This window comes from Micropterus salmoides, unplaced genomic scaffold (genome assembly GCF_014851395.1).
Source record: "Micropterus salmoides isolate LMB-PRFRI ecotype aquatic unplaced genomic scaffold, ASM1485139v1 Ms_hic_scaffold_11, whole genome shotgun sequence".
NCBI classification, from domain to species: domain Eukaryota; kingdom Metazoa; phylum Chordata; class Actinopteri; order Centrarchiformes; family Centrarchidae; genus Micropterus; species Micropterus salmoides.
Window position 1 is genome coordinate 32,646,954 of NW_024040152.1, and position 18,870 is coordinate 32,665,823.

The following is an 18,870-nucleotide window of genomic DNA, read 5'->3' on the forward strand; positions in this document are numbered from 1 at the left end:
ACTTTACTTGTAAATGTCTTTTTCACTGCATCATTTATCTTCACCTCTAGGCTATACAAATTACTCTTTCTGAGATTAATAGGCAAGAGGAAATTTTAAGATGAAGCATGTTTTATTTCAACAGTGATTGATGGTTAATTTGAGAGGGATATTATTCTCCTTTCCAAGTGCTGCTTTAATTAAGAGGTCCTCGTTGCAGAGTTGCAGAGCTTCGACCAATAATGGATTTTATTTTGAAAGATTTAGCTGGAAGTAATTTTGGTTTAACTTGACTGTTTTGACAGTAGCGCGAGCCCCGGGCTTCCAAATAAGGAATCTGGCTGTTGCTGCGCGCGGACACACAGACAGACAAGGAGCTCCAGAGCCGCGAGCTGGGGACGGCGGTTCCCGAGACGCACGCGAGCCCTCCTTGATTTACCGCTCCGTTAAACCTTCACATTCCCCTGGAAGACTGCGTAAACTGAAGACGCCAAGGAATTTAAATTTGGAAAAGAACTTTTTGAGACACATCTCAGATTTTCTGGAATAACAAACACAGCAACTATTTTAAAAAGGGATTCCCCTTCACAAATTAAAGAGGAGCGGGGGACGTTTCATTTTGGAACAATGTAAGAAAATAACAGTCGGTGAATACATTCGGGATTTTCTGAACCCATTTTACGCACTGGAAGCACACTCGGGAACTAACGGACAGTCACAACTCATCTCTGAGTTTCCCCTCTTCTTTATCCCAATAACGTTGCACTTATTTTGCTCAGAAATTTCCGTTTATAACTATGCGGTTTGGGGACTTATCCTAGGACTTATCGCCAGGCTTTTGGAATTGGTGAATGCCCTGTGAACGCACCGAGCTTTGCCCACAGCCAGGATGCATCAAAAGGACTGGTAACTTACTCAAGGTAATTTTTCATTTTTGAAATTTTATCATATTCACTCTTATTGACCTCATACTGACATGGTGCTCTGCTCCAAGTTTACTGTACACACATCTCATGAGCGCCGCATGTTTTGTGTTGCCTCTGCGTTTTGTTTTGGTAAGACGCATGTCGATGTTGTCGGTGATCTCGAGCGGTTTGGGGCAAAATTAGCAAAAAGGAGACCGAGATCAAATTAGTAAATTATCTGGAGATTAATTCGAGTTGTTGTGACCCGCCTTAATGTGCTCTGCGTTTAGCCCGCTGAGGGAGTAGTGCTGGGTCTTCAAGTCTTACACACCCAACCGGTTTGTGCTCAGGGAGTCGCGCCGCTGGTGGACAGCCGTCTGGGCTACTCAGTCAGTCCGTGAAGGGGGCACGTTTCTCAGGGGACACAGTGTCGCCTAGCCCTATTCAGAAAATCATTTAATGTAATGAGGCTTTGCTGACCATTTGCAAATGTTATACCAGTTTGAACGTGATCTAAGACATGTTTATGAATAAAAAGCGAAACTCTTTAAATCGGCGCACACGAATCTCACCGGGGACAATTGGTTTCAGTAAATATAGCTATATATTTTAACTTTTAAAATGCGTCCTCACAGCCTACTCAAGTTTTATTTTTGTCCTGCCTTTTTCAAAGCGGTGTTTAGATGTAGCAGTAAGCAGAGCTGCATTTAATTTCAATATTTTTGAACAGAGCTTGGCATTTGGGTTCTCCATCCAAGACAAAACGTTGCGTTTCCGGGCAAACCTGATGCATGACTTACCGGAGTTTGTTATATTGTGATTAACTAGAGTCAGGATATTTTTCTTAACTCAAGTGTGACAAATCTAGAGTATGTTTTTTTTTTTTTTTTAAGGAAACAAAAAAACATAATATCCGTCAGAATCATGCATGTTCCCTTTTTGATGCCACATTGCTTTATTCAAAGTTTAAAGTCATTATATATATATATATATATATATACACACCATTAAATATATATATTGCTGGTCAATATATAATAACTCATTAATATTTATTGTGATAAATAGTATATCCAGTGTAATAATGTGTCGTCTTTAAAGAAATCCTGCATGGGTTTTTTACCTGCTGAAATGCAGGAAGAATGTGCTCCTGTCATGTCATGATGATAAGGCAGGGGGAAATCATGCCCACTGATGCTCATGGGAGAAACCAGAGGCACGTAGCTGATTTCTTTGCAGTGGAGTAGGCAGATGAACGCTTTGAGCCTATTGCTGTGGCGCACTTTCAGTCAGCCTGGTATCACTCACTGATGGCCAGCAGTCTTATTTGCCACAAAATGGGTTGTCATTCACTGTCCCCTTCTGGAGCAAGGAGCCTCCCTCCTCTCTCCCTGTGCTGCAGTCAGACTCGCTAATGTCCATTTTGTGGTGTGCTGCATGTGCATACATAAACTTGTAAAAATGAGACAGACATCACAGGGTACTGGTTTTGAAAAACTTTCAAAAGAGTAATTTCATTGGATTTCCTGTAATTCAGTGTTGGGCTTAGAAAAACATTTCTACCTCTATGTGTATTTTCCTTATTTGGTTTACAGTATGAAAAATTGGATTTTGTCCAAATTAAGACATTTTCAGGTAATCAGATCATACTATTAGGGGCGCTAAAAAAACACATAAGCCAGGCCCTGCATATATTATATGCTGAACCGATTGCTGTTGATTTAAATCAACATAAGGGTGACTTTGTGTTGAGGGACAGAGCTGACAATGCAGGGTCATACTACAAAAAAAAAAAAAGGTATGTCTCAACAGGTGAGGACCTGGTTTTATTTTATACCTGCTTGTTTGCTGCCTATGAAAGAAAGGCTAACTTGTAATACAAGTATTTCTAGACAATAGTTGATACAAAATTGTAACCCTCAACTATTACAAGGCACTAAAACTCATCACTGGAACTGAGGTTTATTAAATTCTTTTGGGTTAGCAGCTCTTTAAAGAAGTCCCACAGTGCATATTTATTCAGCGGTAGAGATACAAGAGGCATTTAAAGGTCAAATTATATTAAAAGTGCCCTTGCCATGTTGATACCTAGTGTCTCTTGGTGTATCCTTCTACTATCTTCTGTTAAATGCAACCCCTTTTCTTTCCTTCACTGATTAATCTTCCACTCAAGGCTGTATTTAAATCTTCATATTGGCAGAGATTTTTTTCTCCTGGCGACACAGCTGACCCCTACCAAAAACCTGCTGGACTACCAGTGACCATTGTAATTGTGGCTCGTGATACCTGTAAAAAAAATGTACACACAAAGAAATAATAGTGTTGCCTAACCCCACGGTTGCCCCCGTGGTGTTTTGCTGCAATAGAGTACATTTTTGTCTAAGTGCCTCTAAAATCCATGTAAGGCCTGCCACAAGATTCTGGGTAGAGTCAAGTGTACTGGACTTGTCTGCTCTTATGACAGCACATGCAATTCTGGGACAGTGTCAGGTTCAAGGTTAGAGAACCCCACCCCCCAGGTATGGATGTTAGCAGTCAACTGTTTATCCGCAAGAAACAGAGCAGATAACAGAAATAGACTCAGCAGTAGTGCCCTGACAGGCACGGCTGGCTTGGAGTCACAGGGATGAGACAAGCCGGCAACACAACACAGGCCTTTTCAGAAGCATTCATGCATGTTTTCTTAACCTAGATGTCCTCCTTTGTTTCTGAATCTTACATCCTCCCGCTGCCTCAGAAAACACCCCCGACTCACTCGCCTTCCCTCCATCTTCTCATCCTCTGATCGCTCCCCTCCAAACAAGGCCACACTGTCCAAGGCTGTGTGCTATCAGAGAACCTCATATCTGAATTTGTGACATCAGAGGGAGGAAGAGGAGACAGTGAGAGGGGGAAACAGAGGGATTCATTGAAAGAGGAGAGATGAATAGATGGGTGACGAGGAGACAGTCAGCGGGACGATAGAAGATGGATTAAAAGGGATATAGAGGGGGACTGTAGACACAGAGCTGTGTGACATAGACAGACAGTGCTATTCTGCTGCCTCTGAGCTCAACAGATCGCTTTGTGTGTGACACCCACCATGCTTTGGAGTAAATACACAGCAATCAGTCAGCAAGCACAGGCTAGTCACACACTTTGAAACACAGGCACTTTAAAGGTGAAACGTACCAATATCCCATGTCCTGAAAGTTCTTAATGGCTTCTCAACAGTACTGTGGGGAGAATGTCTTTGCTTGGAGCGACTTGGAGGTTGACCAGATCCTGCAACACCATTGGCTCCCCTAATTGGGGACTAAACAAGGAGCTTGGGAAGGGTGCTTAATGATGCTTGGCCAATGTGCGGAGTGAGACTGGAACTTAGGCTGACAACCATGTAACAGCCACAAAGCTTTACCACGAAAGAGCCTCAATGGCTACATTCACGCCTCAGCCCCCGTGCTCAGTTCTGAATCGCTGTTCAGTTGCGACTGCTTTAAATGATTATTCATATCGAGGATGCAATTCAGATGTGGGTGTTGAAACAGACAGCAAAGTACCTGTGACCAAATGAAGCACCTAATTGCAAGACTAGTCATCTAGCTAGCACAGGGACCTTTTACTCTTAGTGATAAATTTGTTCACCCACAACTTGGCAGTGTCTGTTTCTGTTCTTTTCTCTTGTTACCTGCATTTTGAAGTGGAAATGTCTTCCCAAGAAAAAATAATAGCATCAGTCATTTGTTGAAATACCATGTTGTTTTTACATATGTCTGTAGCAGCTCTGTAAATTTTAACTATTGCCTGTCAAGAGCAAATGCAGTAGCAGTAGCGTGACAAACAGTATTAGGATAAGACTGGGGGTCAATAAAGTATGTGACTTTGACTTGGGAGATGATGGTTGGTTTGTGGTTTTCTACCACAACAGTCAGTGTAGCGTTCTTTTAATCATGGTCATGATCATTCCTTGACCTTACCCAAGTAGTCATTCCTTTACATGGCAACAAAGTTCCCTTACACTTAACAAAGTACTTTTTGAACAACCCAAACCACAATCTTTCCGTAACCTTAAAAGCAACATTAATTGATTTGTTTGGCCACTTGATGGCAGTGGAACAAGTCCCACCATTAGCTGTTTGAGGATTTGTTGTTGTAGCTCTGCTTTTGGCTTCGACACAATCTCGAGAAAAAGATCTGTCTCTTTAGCTGCTAAATGCTCCACTATGTTCACCAGCTAGATGTTAACTGTGTCTGTGTACTGTTTGGGGCTGGGCAGGTAGTGTTTAGGAGGTTTATGAGAGATCTTTCTCTGAATGGCGCTAAAACACTCAGTAGAGCTGTGGTAAACAGCAGGACCAGGTAATAATTATCTGTGAGTTTATCACTACCAGCAACACCATATTATTTGTAATGGTTCTGGAAGGCATTGAAAAAGGCAGATTTGGGTCATTTAACTGCAGTAACAATTGACATAAAGCTGAAGTAATGCATGGTCTCTTTATAAGAATTATGCATTTGATTTTACTGGACAGCTCACAATAAAAAAAGACAGGAAACGTTTGAGAGAGAAAGAGTGTCCTTATGCAACAAAGCCCCCAAATGGCCTCAAACCATGAAAGATAGGGACCCATAGTATCCCACATAAACCATGTGGGCACCAAGACAACGAAGAAACCCAAAATAATGTACCTCCAGGGATAATTATTCCTGATGCACTGTTGTAGAATTCTGAAATGTCATGGTTGATGTCAAGGACTGTCATACAATGTGATTGGATAGTTTGTTGCCAGGGTGAAATTTGGCACTTGCCAGGAAGTGACAGAAGATTCATTCCAAACAGATAAAATGATATATTTTTATTTATTTCTCTGCTCATTCATGAATGAAACGACAGCGGTCTTGTGAGAGCTGAAGTGTGGAAGAACCTGTGTGATCACTTAATCATTCCTGTTGCTGAGGTATAAAAGCTGGGCGAGGTGCTACATGGTGCCTTTTGTCTGGAGACAACTGTCGAGCGAGCAGCCAAGCATAAACTGAGCTTAACGCTGGCTGGTTGACAAAGGTATATTTATAAGCATTTCAAATACAAATCCCATGTAGATTGAACACTCTAGATCAGACGTTACTCCTTGTAATATCCAATATCAGTGTACAGATAGCCAATTTTTCTTTCCTTACAAATCAAATGTGTCGATTTCACTATGCAAAACATTTATCCCAAACCTACAAAATAAAATGAATGTATTGGTCCGCCAGGGACTGAACCACCCTCCGAAAGCAGTGATGACCCATTTCTAAACTCCTTGTACTGGCCAAAATGTAGAAACCCAGTGAGGGAGCTGAGAAGAAAACAGCATAGGACAATTACCGCAGATTAAAAGGTGGTAAGTGGTTTAATTAAATCAGCTTCTCCTCTCCTTGTCTGAAATCTTCAGAGACATTTTTTACACAGTGCCCTGGGATTTGACACCGGTAGCAAATTTACGACACTTCGCTGGGATTTGTATGCTGTGGTCGGATGGTCATCTCTTTATATGCAGAGATCAATTCACTGCCTGCCATTTATTTATAAGGCCATTCTGGGGTTGTCTCCATCTTAGTTATGGGTCTTTATGGGTCCAGTTTGTGGGTATCAGTATGGTTTAAGGTAGAAAGACTCTTCTTTTCTCTGTTTGAACTGAGATTTGAAACAGTCAGATATGCTATTGCCTGGAATCACTTACAAAAAAAAGACAGTCACTCAGGGTAAATTCAGCTGGACCACTGTGGCTTGAAAGTGAAAAAAATGGACTAGATATCTTTTAACTCTGTCGTATTTTATTTCTATTTAAATGCTTGTGTGGTGCAGTATATTGTTGACGCTGTCTTGGGCAGGTCTCACCTCTAAATAAGGTTGGTATTTCAGTGGAATCTTCCCTGATGTAGGCGATACTCTTTAAACATTTATCGTTCTGAAAATAAACTAGTTCTCAGGCAAAGGTGGAGCCTTCAGGTGACTTTCTGTACCTCTGGCCACAAATAAATGCTGGTCAAAAGTATCTGGAGCCCCTTTGGGTAAAGCACAGAAATACATAGGACCAGTCACATCTGATTAATGGTTAAATGTCAATTATGGTGTTTGGCTTTAGAAGCCCATATTGGTGGAAACCTTGTGTAGTAGCAGTTCCAGTATGTTAGGATCTGAGCTGCGTTGCTGTGAGTCAAGATCTTCAATTAGCAGGATTCTCTTGCGTGTTTGCTATTTTTGTCTTCATGTTAGCAAGGGTGTGAGAGAAGCAGGGGAAACACCTTCACACCTCAGTCTGCTCCTCTGGAAGCCTCTGATTAAAATAAAAAAGGGATCATACCTTGGGAACTGCAGGTCTGTATAGGCATACATTACATACTATATGCTAAATATGAATGTTAACACCTTCTGTGACACATTTGTCTCCGGAAGTCATCGGACATCATAGCTTAATTTGTGTGCAAAAGTGCAGCTTTACTTCAAGAACACTTATTCCACACTATGATGGCTCTTTCATTATAGTGTGGATATGATTTTCAAACAATACCTGTACTTTCTATTATTGAATGAATCACTGTCTGTCAGTAATCTGAGTTTTTTCAACATGGCAGCAGATTTTTTTTGCAATGAAGCAAAAATGTTTTAATTCATGTGCCCCAGAGTCAAAAATAGGAATATACAGTCATTTAATAACATCAAATGGAATAAATTGTATCGACTTAGGTTTGTGAATGTGTACAAAAGTATTTAAATGTGCATATAATTTGTACATGTGTATAATAATCCTGAAATATGAAGGTTAACATACATGGCAGTGAACCTGTGAGTCCCGGCTCAGGGCAAAGAAAACCCAGGGTAACTTAACAGCCCTTGACATTCTTGTTTTTGCCGCCTTCCAGTGGTTTAACTTCTCACTGTGCTGTAGCGATGTACAGATGTACTCAAGGACACCATGACATCACTGTGGGGTGTGGTTGTAGATACAAAGCACATTCATTTTTAAACTATTATACACATTAAGAAATGTAAGTATACATACTGACTGAGGCATCATTTCCCACCTCTACACACATATAATATAGATTAAAAAACAAATTCTTACTCTCATATTAATCACTTTAATATAAACTTTTCTTGCTAGTACTTTAGATTTAAAACTCCAAAATACATTTACCAGCACTGTCGTGATCACACCTGAAGGAGGAGTTGGACAATATTCACAGGATTCTGTTTGCACTGAGAAATTGCGAAAGCTAGTGGGATCAGACAACACCAACGGATACTGCCTGCTTCATCTTTGCTATCACACCAAATAGACTTTAGAGTGCCATTCCCTCTTGTTCTTTTTTATGGCTATTAGTAGTTTCATAACTCTGGTTTTGTCTTCAGTTTAGCTTAGTTAGTGTTGAATTCAAATGCACGTAGCAGAGTCTTGAAATGTTTTCTTCTTTACAATATTGAGGCCCTAAATGAAGTCTAGTTTGATGTTACAAGAGGAAATAACAAAATCTGAAAAACCGCTGCTGGCAGGTATTGCCCTAAAGGGGCGAGGTATGATGTGTTCAAAGGCTTAACTAGTGAACACTTTTATTTGAGCAGTGACTAAAATCACAAATGAAGACCAACTTCACTTCACGACCACATCAGCTCTTTCGGCGCTCTGACACGCTGCGAGCTGAAGAAATGCCACAGAAATGAGTCACATGCATGTAGGCATGTTCATGGCATTTCCCCCCACGCACATACTGTACACAGACACCTTGCTTGAGAAATCACAGATGGTTCACTCCGCTTCCTCCACAGCTTTCCCAGAGGTGTCATGACCCTCTTCCTGGCTGAAAATTTGAGTTCTTATTAAGAAATGATGCTGTAATTTATTGGCACTTCATTAATTACTTCATCAAATAACCATAGCTCCATGCATAGTCAAATAACTATTACAGAAGTATTTTGTTTTAGAAATCATCTCAGCTGTTGAGTTTGTGTTGCCACATATAAAATGATAACCATATGCGCATCAATCTGTACATATGCAGATGCATGCTGCCTGTTTGATGCCGGTTTGTTTAATTTCAGACAGTCCTGCTGCTCTTTTAGAATATCTCAGTAAAACAGACACAGGAAGTTTCATAGTGCAGGGTGAAAGGATCTTTTCCTTATCCTCTGTGATGAGACTGAAGGAAATCTTTGATCTGGAGTGGCGAGATAATCATCCGAAGCTGAGCCCTGATTTCCATCTCTATTCAGCTCTCCCCTGGAAGCTCCATAAGCAGCCATCAACACTGGAACTAATCAGGGTTATTACTACTCTCCTGAACGGCCCACTTCTCCAGATGTGGGATCGGCTGTTGTTCTTCTTGTTGACGTTGTAAAATACTTTGATTTATATCTTTTTGCTGATGCGTCGGGCTGATACCAGAATTTTATTAAACAGAAAGGTGGAACACTCCTGGCATATTTTTTTAGTACAACTTGTGAACATTTTCATCTTTATGATTTATCATCAGATGTTTGATCAGAGAATCAATTACAGTGTTATTTACCCCTGCAGGTCAGCCTGCCTCGCCCTGCCTTCAGGAGCTGCTAACTGCTGTTTGTGACCTTTAAAGTAGAGAAAACAAGTCCTGTTTTTGTGACTCTAGCCCAATTGTTGAGTGTGCTGCTGTGATACAGACTAAAGAAAACTCTATACATTTGCTGAGTGTTGGTGAGGCTTACTAGATGTCACCTGTTAAAATTGAGGATCCACAGGTCAAGACGATGATGGAGTGATAAAGTATCAAGTCTGTGGTGTACGGGGTGTTCATCAGTAGTGCTGATCTACTGTAATATCTAATGTAGGCCATGTTCAATGTGCTTCTCTTGCAGCCAAAACAGATGTTTGCGAGGGCAAAGCTGTCACTGTCACTGTCATAAAAAAGCTTAGGATTTCTCCCAACAGAGGTCCATATATTCAGAAGGCATCTGGTGGCAATTTATCTTCCGTTCGATAAACGTCTTCATAAACTTTTTGTCTCTCCAAAAAGGAAAACATGTGGCCCTGAAGTGCTGACTTCCCAATCTGCTGTTGTCAGCTGCGTTGTACAACAGCTCTGCTGAAGTGAAGCATTTATTTGTGACCCCTCCATGTTCCACCTCATTACATCGCCAATGTTGTTTTTCTCCACTTAGAGGACATTGCAGCTGGATACTGAGCTCGGCATATTTTGAATACTTGTGCACTTGTTAATTTGCTGTTATGCTCTTCCATGTGGAGCTAATGGTGGACAAAGAAAGAAAAGAAAAACAAAACAAGCTAATGCATATTGGGAGATCTTTATTTTTCCTTTCCTTCCTCTCCCAACTGGATCCCACCAAATACCTGACGTATTTCATTTTTTTAATTTACTTTCATATATTCTACTTTCTCCTCATATTTTGTTTCTTCTACATCAACTTCTGCCCTTAAATTTGTCCTTGCAAATATCTCATCTTCCTTCCTCTCTCGTCCCCTCCTCTCCTGTCTTCTTAAATCTCTGCTCTCCTTTGTCTCTTGCATCCTGCCTCCTACCGGTTTCCCCCTCTGATCTATCCTGCTCGATCCAGCTGGCCCTCTCTTCCTTCATCTCTCCCTTCGTCCTCTTGTGATCTCTTCTCAAATTGTGATCCCATCTCCTGTACTCTTTTATTATAAACTCTTCTTTAAAGTTTTTAACTCCACTCTCCTGCCCCTTCCCTGCCCGTTCATCCTCTCCTCTCCTCTCCTGTACGTGATGGATGGCATGGGTCAGTGTGCAGCCTCTGACAGTGATAGCCTCTGTCACTGCTCAGAGTCTGTGGCTGTTAGCGTTATCTCTCTCCCCCTCCCCAGCTTTATCGGCAGTCTTCTCAGGTCAGTGACTCAGTGCTGCAAGAGAAGTGGGAGAAGAGGTGTTTTTTTTTTTTTTGCTTCTGGCTCACTCCTTTCCTGAAGCAACAGGAGACTTGATGTTGATGGAGGGTACAGCCAGCGGTTATGTGGTAGGACTCTCTTAAAAGCTGCTTGTTGCAGCATTTCTTTACAACACTTTTCTCTTAATTGATTCACCATTTTCCCAGAACTGTTAACATAAAACCATAAACCTAATGGCATCCAAAAGTGGGAGTATGAGTTCAGTAAAGTATGCATGCAGGTAAGAAACAAATTTTCAGGATTAATGTAAGACTTTGTAAACGTATGCAACGCTTGCAGAGCTGTAGTCAGGATTTTAGAAATACTGAGGTCATAAGTTTCCCTAGTCCACCTTTTATTTATTGTGTTGGCCATAAAGTAATCAAATTTAATTATACTGAACCTAAAAATACTTGACACAGTCTATTATTAAATATACAAATAACAAACTGCTGAATCTGATACACCAAATTTTCCTGAGCTACTTGATCCAATTACGGAAAGTCCAGGTTCATTTATATTAATTTTATAATGTTAAATTAATAAAATGACATTAATGAAAGGTTAACTGATAGATGAACAATAGAGAAGAAGTATAACTCTGAGTTAGTTTTGGACCTCCGGACACACTCACGGTTGTACAGTGATGTTACAGAGCGGAGCTTCTCCTCTCTTGGTCAGTGCAGACTAAAAATTAAATGCTGCTCTCTGAACGTTCTGTAGCTGCTCTTTGCTATGAAAGACAGAGGAGACATAATGGATTTGCTAGCGTTAAAGTTTAGGGGATCTGTGCATTTTGCAAACCTGACTGTCATATCATAGCTTAGTATTACTTTTCCACCTCAACCAACCAAGTGTAAAAAGTTATTTGCAATAATATAAAGTAATCTATTGATTTGATTAGCCGGTTGGGTGTACTGGTGGAAGACGTGACCGTTTGAGCTTTTTCCTCTCTCTGCAATAGCGCCCCCAACCTAAACTAAACTCAGTGAAATTCTGTTTTCTGACCCAGTGCTACTATTCATCCAAATATGCTAAACCGGTTAACAAATTAGTAACAACTTGTCTATTTTTTGTATTTTAATGCGCATTGCTGTAATGCACATAGAGTACAGCAGGACTATATGAGTAATTTTGAAGTAATCCCTGTAATGCAGAGAAAAGGTCACACTGACTTTGCCTCAGCATCTTGCCTCTAGACGGAGTGAGGCCAGATGTTTTCATGTTTGCCAGCCTTCAGGCTGTGGTGGGTTGACTCCACAAAATGATTAAGATAAATAAAACAGTGTTAAAGGTAGATCTGATCAATTAAAAGTAGCTTGTTTGGATGGAGATACATATGAACTGATTAAACCCACATTAATAAAAGAACAACATCTTCGGTCACTTGAGTGCAGCAGAATTGTAATTGTCATATGGGAAAGGTATCATTTGCCTGTTTACACATCCTGTAGACAGAGGGGACACAGGACATTCATTTGGAGTAGTATTTGTATGTAAATTCAATACTCATCTCCTTTTTGGGGCTCCATCAACAAGAAAAATATCTGGCTATTCAGCTACTAAATGCTCCACCAGCTAGTCGCTTACTTTGGAGGTTTGCTAATAGGTGCAGGACTGCACCAACCTCTGCCTGCTGCCTGTTGGTACCAGAGAACCAAAACAATGTGCTGAAAAGCTCAGTAGATCTGATGGGAACTCCCAAGATAATTCTCTGTGGGTTTTTCTTGTGAGTGCTAAAACAAGTTATGCCCTGCAATGCTCAACACAGTTTTCTGATTTCCATTAGCACATGTTGTAAAATTGCCCGTCTTGTTAACATACCCAAAGACTGGCTAATCTTTCTGTTTAAATGGCCACATGGCAGCTGTGGCTGGTTAAATCTGCATTATGCATTAACAGGTGAAAAATAGGTCTGTTTACTGTAAAGAAGGCCTCCTTTTTTTTTAGCAATACTATAAAGGTTTAGAATTTTATGTTGACACAGTGTCAGCATGCTGTTAACCTCGACTAACACCAGGTCTGGTAGCTCCCCAGGCAGCGGAGAAACTGAGGTTTAGATGCTCTGACTTTTTGCAGAGCAAAATATCAGGCCGCCAACGGAGAGCCTTTTTGAAACAGAGCCATTGTTTTTCATTGGCTCAGGGTCAAAGAGAGAGCAGTGGGTAAAAACTGACAACAGGCAGATACCAAATCAAGAGTCTCATGACCCACCTCCCTGGTGTCTAATGAGGAAGCTAAAGATGTTGGAAGTGATTGTTGCTGTTGGTCTTTAATTCACTCTGCACCGTCTGACCTTTCTGGAACCTCTGAAAGCTCTATCTCAGTCTGTGCTGGAAGCACAGATTACATTTGTTTGTGCAGGAATTTTGATTTTCAGCAGCTGGCACTGTTTTCATTTTCTGTTCAGTATCCACTGTTCATGCTAACTACCCAAATCTTCTATCTCTGCCAAAGAAATGGGAAACACAACATGCTTCACTTACTGTGCACCCAATGATTTTTCTTGGTACAGACCTCACAAGAACTGTTCTCAGTACAGCAAATTTTCAAACTTTCGGGAACTGACTTAAACTTTTATTTCCGCCATTATGAAAGCAACAACACATACATTCATTTAAATGCAAATGCCTCAGCCTATTACTTTAATGTAGGGTTACACAGTGGAAATAAAATGTGGATGCAAATATCTGTTTTGTAAGAATGCAGGACAGGAAGTTTGGGAGAGGTAATAGAGACAAAGCTTGCTGTAGAGACAAAATGTATTAAGGAGGGGAGCAGGTAGCTGCCATAGGCTCAGTGTACAGTGATGAAGCAGGCCTGTCAATGGGTGTAATCAGCCATGTACACTGTAGCCAGCCACCAGGGACACACACTCTCACACTGTCTCTCAAAGTAACACAGCACAGACGCAAAAGCCCCTTCACTCAATATCCAATAATTCACAAGAAAGATACAGTGCTCCCCCCTTGGAATTTTTCACAGCTATTGACAAATTATGTACACTCTTTATATGGGATAATGAACGACCCAAAGTACGTTTAGCAAAATTGCAGAACTGTAAATCTGCTGGTGGTTTAGCTCTTCCTAATTTTAAATTTTATTTTTGGGCTTTTCAATTACGGTCTCTAAAAATATGGTTTGAAACTTCTTCAAAAATTTCTTGCCGATTGATTGAACAAGAGTTGGTTTATCCTCTGAGGCTGCAGGACTTACCATTTGTAGGTATTACAAAACGGAGTGTATTATTTCGTTTGGGACCCATTATAAAATGTTCTTTGGAAACATGGAAACAGTCCTGCAAGTTTCTTGAATTCAACCATAAATTTCATAAATCCTCTCCTATTTGGCATAACAATTACCTTTTAACAGACTCTAAACCTTTTGTTTTCCCCTCTTGGTCAAATAAAGGTATTTATACTTTTAATGACATCTTTAACTCTGATGTGTTACGGTCTTCTCTGGAATAATATTTTTGTTTCATCAAAAGTTTATCCATAGGATCTATATAACACCTTGTAGGGCTTTTTTGATTAAACTGTCCAATGATAAATTATGTAATAAATGTAGCACAGCCTCTGTTGGCGATTACAGATATATGTTTTGGGACTGTGGACATAAATAGTTAAAGTGCTTTTTTTTTGGTTAATCTGCCTTTGTCCCCTGGCCTTCTGTTGTTGGCAGATGACTCAGGTACGGTGCTTGACACATACCAGAGGAGAATTTTGATGGCGGCATTGACAGCTGCTAAAAAAAAATTATTTTGAGAGGTTGGTTTGAATTGAATATTAACTACATATCTGCCTGGATGCTTTCTTTTATGGACATTCTACATTTAGAACGTGCCACAGCAAGATTTCACAACATAACTGTATGTACAATTAATTGCTGGTCAGCTGCTATTAATTTTGTTAAATCCTTGATGAGATAGTTGGTTACTGTATACTAGGTACTATACTTAGGTACACGGCGGTAATTAATTGTTTGATGTTTTTAGGTCCCCCCTTAACTGTATTTACTTGATTTGCGTTTACGTATGTCTATGTTTGATGTTAATATGTATGTCTTTTTATTTAGTGTATTAGTATTATTATTACTATTGTTGTTGTTTTGTAGTTAAAAAATGGAAAATTGAGAAAGAAGAAGAAAAAAAAAGATACAGTGCTGTGGTGTGTATTCTGCTTTATGAGCGTGTGTTCTGTTTTCAGCACACCATCATCAACCAAAACACACACAATAAGTCATAGCTAGAGGTTTAAGTCTCTAAAATGTTTTTATTAAGAGAAGAATCTTTCAAATGTTGTACAAATCTTCTACAATGTTCTAAAAAAAGATTGAAAGTGTTCATGTTTTGTTTCTAGTGATTTTAAGTTCTCCATGCACTCTAAACACAAGGTACATATTATGTGTTAGCAAGTTCTGCAACATTACTGTCATGTTTGTCTTTTAGCTAGATATGTATTTTACTCAGCGCTCATCTGCTGTTAGCTATTCTGTCATAGTGGTGCATTTTGGCCGAAATCAGAATTAGAATCCCATATAATGGCCAGAGATGTGTACACTTAGAATTTGAATCCAGTCTTACATTGCTCTCAATGTGCATAAACAGAACGAGCATAAAAAAACAACACAACCAGCTAAAAAAAAAGCAGATAATGAAATGATCATACAATAAACTTTTTTTTCAGTAACTTAGATAAATGATCAAATCTCAACACCCCAAAATTCCCAGGAATAAATCGTGGGACGCTCAGCCCCGTATACCACTAAGTGGTGATGAAACAATTAGTTGAGTAGTTGATTGATAATCAAGATGGTGTAAGTTGGTGTTTTTCAGATTTTAAAACTAAACGATGAATAAATTAACTACTAAAATGCTTGGCAGATTGACCAATAACAGACCATTGGCATAATATCCCCCCAAAACCCTGAACTAAACTTAAGGTCCTGTTATTAGCTTTTGTGGAGCGCTGAGAGTGGAGTTTGCTGAGACATGGACGTGGCTAGGTACGTGAAGTAAGAGTCGACCTTTAGTTTACATGACTTTGGAAAAACTTGCAAGTATAGTGGTCGACTGATATCAGGTTTTTTTAATGGCCGATGCCGATACTTGGAGAGCACGGGGGGCCGATGGCTTATATAAAATGCAGATATCAAAACAAAGAAAAGTAATGTATAATTCCATTATTATGGTTTAGATTAGATTTGCATAATTTAGGATGATATATTGCCCCAAGATCCTGTATGCAGGATAAGCAGTTGACGATGGATGGATATGGATGGATGACAAATTGGCCTTGTGAATGCAGGTATCGGCTGATGCCGATGATCTCAAAATTGCTAGAATGCAGCCTGATTAATTGGGCCGATATCTGGCATTTCACTGCTTGAAAGTGGACCTTGAAAATTAATGGCAGATCACGAGGTAAATTACTGCACTTTATCACAAGAAATCCTGGAATGCATTAAACCTCATACACTGATGTACAGCAGTATAAAGATCCAAGGATGGTTTTTCTTCTTAAGCCATTTTATAGATGATTGTCTTTTTCTCTCTGTCAATCTTCATCCTTACATGCTGAGTTGTTAAAGCTGTGTGCATAGCCCCATATAGACAAATGCTTTAGGACAGGTTTGGCTGAAAAAGTCAGACAGAGTTATAAGCATATGGCTGCAGTGAAGTGAAATGCTCAAAAGATGTGTGTGAGTTGTTTATGTATATGTGGCCAATGGCTCCATATGGAGAAGGGGATATCATAAATCCATTACTCACGGGGGCAGGGAGGTGCTGTGTGGGCTTCTCGGCCTCTTCCCTCAGGGAATGATTGTAGAGGAACCACAGTAATAGTGGCTGGCATCGGGTAATTGTGCCCTAAAGGCACGTCATGTTTTTTCACTTCTGCACTGAGGAATCACACCAACACCCCACAGGCGTTTAAAAAAAAGAGTGTGGCATAGACGGCAACTGCAGGGATATAGATAGAGGGACGGAGAAAGAGATGACAAAGATAAAAAAGAAATAGATACTGAGAATCTTGTGTCGTGTCAGGTTTACAGTGAAACTTAGCTAACAACTGAGAAGAAGCATTCATTCCAGCCTCCTAGTGGTAATTACAAGTACAGCTTGCTATAATAAACAAGTGTATTTTGTGTATTTTTTTACCCTGGGTTTGGTCTCTCAGGCTGTTTGTTGTGGCTGACATGAAGCTCTGCAGACAACACTCAGGGCAGACAAAACTGCTTTCTCACCTCAGGAAAAAATGCATTCAGTATTCATACGTTCAATATAAAATTACAAACGACAATATGTGATGTTATTCATCTAATTAAAAAATACAACAACAACATTTTTGAATGTTTCAGCCTTAACTTTTCCCATGCTTTATTTATTGTAATAAATGTCGTTGTGGAATATGGAGAAAGGAGAAAGGAAAAAAGGCTGGCATTATTCTATAGTTTTATAATAGTCAACCAAATCAAACAACCCGTCAGAATCCCAATAATTAAAAGTTAATTGTGTGTTTTCTCCTTAGAACTTTAGATGTATTGATACATACACTGATACATGAGCCCAATCAATACTCCCAATTCCACCAAATGCAGTCGTCGCAAGGCCAAGGCACACGTTATGTTTGATTATCAGTTTTGCATTACATAGTTGGTAACCGTGTTTTACTGTGATTCATTTCTTCATGTGTCTGCATATGTCCTTTTGCCAGAGTTTCACATCAGAAAAGATAAGTAAAGCTATAACACACATGGAAATAGCTGTTAAAAAAGAGACATTGTTATATTTAGATTAGCAATGTGCTAGTAGTAATTTATAGTTTTATTTTCAAAATCTAAATTCAAGTTTCCTTTTTTATAAAGGCTCAGTCGTTTCCTGAAACTGCAGGGCACTGTAGTTTTTAGCAAAGTTTCTCAAACAGGACGAAAGAGTGCATTTGTTGGGGACCCTTTTCAGCAGCGGATTAATCCACAGTTGGTGCTCTAGTGAGTATTTAGGGCAGCAGGATGGTGTATGTGGGACTGAGTCAAAATAAAACGTCACCCGGTGTAACAGTGTGTCTCACTGATGTGGTTTTAATAGGTTTTGGACAACAATGGAGCTCTATGGCACAGAGGAAGAAGATATATCAGGCTTTAGATACACAGACAGTACTTGTTTTTTCACTGTTAGTGTTGTTCTGCACATGGGGTTTGTTGACAGTAAGGTCACAAACTCTGTGAAGAACTAAAACATTATCATACATCAATACAGCATAGTATCGTGATATTTGCCATGGCAATACTGTATCGATACACGGATGCCAAGTATCGATATTTTATTATATAAATTGAAGATGGGAGTTTTACCTTTTTGGTTCTAGAATAATAAAATCTATTGCTTTTTTTAGTCCACTAGAAAACTTAACAGGACCATATAGAGGACTGAAAAAGTGATATGAACAAACAGAGAAATGTATCTTTTTAGATAAACAGATGTTGACAAAAGTTTATATTTTCTTGTTAAAGGTATGCAGGGCAAACAAAAAGCATCACATTGCATTTTCTTTAAAGAACTACATGCAAACAGTCCTTTCATTAACATAGCAGCAAATCCACTGATGTTGGCAGTCCAAGGAAATGAAACGTTCAATTGAGAAATATTATGAATTCAAACCCAACTAGAAACACTACATCAACACACAGGAAGTTAATCGCAGCACTTTCAAGTTGTTGCTTTGAGATAACATTCTTGTCCTCTTTTTCCGCACGTATTACAAACCACAAAGATTGACTGAGGAGAAACACACACACATACACACATATACACATAGATCAAATCCATCCAAGTCATTTATTCTTTTGTGTGCATGCGAGCCATTTGCAATCTTGAGTCTACAGGTGCCAGCCATAAATTTCCCCACATTGATTTGTAGTATATATGGATTTTTTTCCCTGCCCTAAAGTCACAGACTAAAATAAGCTTTGTTTGGCTGCTCATGCACTTGTAAATCTCTCAGTGACATTTTGATAGTGGGTGACACACTGGGGGGGGGAGGGGCAGCAAATATCATTAGAATGGGACAGGATTAAAATATGTCACT

At 39.7% G+C, this 18,870-nt stretch overlaps 1 protein-coding gene across 9 annotated transcripts in view; it reads left to right on the forward strand.

Moving 5' to 3' along the window:
* The first annotated feature begins 332 nt into the window (after positions 1 to 332).
* The window catches only part of adgrb1a (adhesion G protein-coupled receptor B1a), a 139,504-nt gene continuing 120,966 nt past the window's right edge, over positions 333 to 18,870 (forward strand). For all 9 annotated transcript variants that reach the window (XM_038712307.1, XM_038712309.1, XM_038712305.1 and 6 more), the window contains exon 1: positions 333 to 899. The gene's annotated coding sequence lies outside the window, so the exon portion shown is untranslated. The remainder of the gene's footprint in view (positions 900 to 18,870) is intronic.